Here is a 2,146-nt window from a genome sequence, read left to right as displayed (position 1 = left end):
AAATCGTGTGTGTGAGAGAGAGGGACAGAGAGAGACAGAGAGACAGAGAGACAGAGAGAGAGAGAGAGAGAGAGAGAGAGAGAGAGAGAGAGAGAGGGAGAGGTGTAACACAGACACACACATGTCCTGTTTCTCAGAAGAACTCTTAAGGTGTATTCTACCATTACATTTTACTAGAACATAGATTAACAATACTAAAATGGGCCTCAGGGAGTTTTCATATCCCAAGAATATCTCAATGTTAGTACCTTCTTAACATTTTTGTATTATAGCAATAATCACATACTGACCTAATAACTAGGAATTTATCTTCTAGTCAATATAGTAATTCTCTTCTTACCCGTTGGTTCAATGATGTGAGAAGCCCAAAATTCTGAAGTGGCAGTCTCAGCTTCTAATACTGCAGGAAAAAAAAAGAGGAAGAGCCAATTTAGGGCAAATGTTATAGCATTCCTTAGTAGAAACATTCCTCACTTGGGAAATCAGTCCTTTAAACCAGTAAAAACAATGTTGTGAAAATAGGGTACAAAAACATTTCCCTGAGATGCACAGGGAAAACACTGTATGACTACAGAAGAAGAGACTGGAATGACTTTTCTATAAGCCAAGCAACACCAAGGACCACCAGCCATCGGCCATCATAGGGAGCCATGGAAGAGACATGGAATGGCTTCTCCAGAGTATCTTGAAGGAGCTAGCTCTATCGACACCTTGATTTTAAACTTCTGGTCTCCGAAGCTGTGAGGCACAAATTTTGATTGTTTTAAACCATTCCCTCCCCCTCCCCCCAAAAAATCCTAAAGTGATTGTTTAGTAGTGTAATAGTGAAAATAATCAAATCAACATCTTGATTCCTGAACCCGTGGTGAGTACCATGTATTGGTCACATGTTCAATGTATTGAGCTTACTTGGTGGCCTAGAGTCAGGCGTTTTGTCTCAGCCACAATTCAGGAGCAAATACGCTATTTCTCAGAGGAAATGTATTTACTGATACAAGAGAGCCTAACTTTGCCCCAAAGCCCTAGAGGTTTGCACTGGGACTCTTCTTTCAGCACTTAACACAGGATCCATACATTATCTCCATCTGCTACAACATTGGTTCCTCTGGGTCATGTGGCCCACCTGGGGGAAAAGCTTGCTCTGCAACCTAGGCCTGCTGCAGTCTTCGCTTGCTTCAGTCCTGTGTTGGTTAGTTTTTGTCAACTTGACACAAACTAGAGACATCTGGAAAGAGGGACCCTAACTTGAGGAATTTCCCCCATCAGATTGGGCTGTGGCCGTGTCTGTGAGGCTCTTAGTTGGTTATTGATGTGAGAGGGTCTAACCCAAAGTGAGTGGTACCACCCCTGGGCAAGTGGGCCTGGGCTAACTGAGCCCAGCTAACTGAGCAAGCCAGGGAAATAAACCAGTAAGCAGCATTCCTCCATGGTCTCTGCTTCAGTTCCTGCCTCAGGTTCCTGCCCTGAGTCCCTGCTCTGATTTCTCTCAGTGGTGGATTATGACCTGGGAACTGTAAGATGAAATAAACCTTTTCCTCCCCAAGCTGCTTTTGGTATGTGTTTTATCACAATAGAACAATCAAAATAGAGTAAGCAACAACTCAAGACAGGTTGTTTTTTTTGTTTGTTTTGGTTTTTTTGGAGGGGGCAAAGTGATACAAATAAGCCCAAGTGTTTTGTCTCTCCCTTTGGAGCTAACAGTGCAAGGTGCACCAACTTGCCATTTAGATGGGATAACATATGCCTGGCATCTAGCAACTTCACCAAAGTGACAAGACCTAAATTTTCTTGGAATGTCTCTTCTATCTTCTGCATCTTACTAAACCATCTAGGATTCCTGGCACCCAAGCTCACAAAAGTAAATCCATTTACTGCCATCAGTGTACTGGACCAAAGTGATGTCCTGTGAGATGGTAAGACAATCAGGTCTCTGAAAACTAGGTTATGATGGAAAGCAGCGGACTCCAAGCTAACTCTGAGGAAAGACAGTGAAGGTATGATACTGTGGTTGCCAGGTCAATGCAATATGCTCATGATAATACTCGTCAAGTGATTCTGGGAAAAAGCATTTTCAGATCAATAGCTATGGTAGCTGGAGCTGTGTGATCATTTGCTGCAGTAAAGGAGCCACATTTAGTACCTGCTG

This window comes from Nannospalax galili, unplaced genomic scaffold, assembly GCF_000622305.1.
Source record: "Nannospalax galili isolate Female #2095 unplaced genomic scaffold, S.galili_v1.0 scaffold511, whole genome shotgun sequence".
Taxonomy (NCBI): domain Eukaryota; kingdom Metazoa; phylum Chordata; class Mammalia; order Rodentia; family Spalacidae; genus Nannospalax; species Nannospalax galili.
This window is presented reverse-complemented; position numbering follows the sequence as displayed.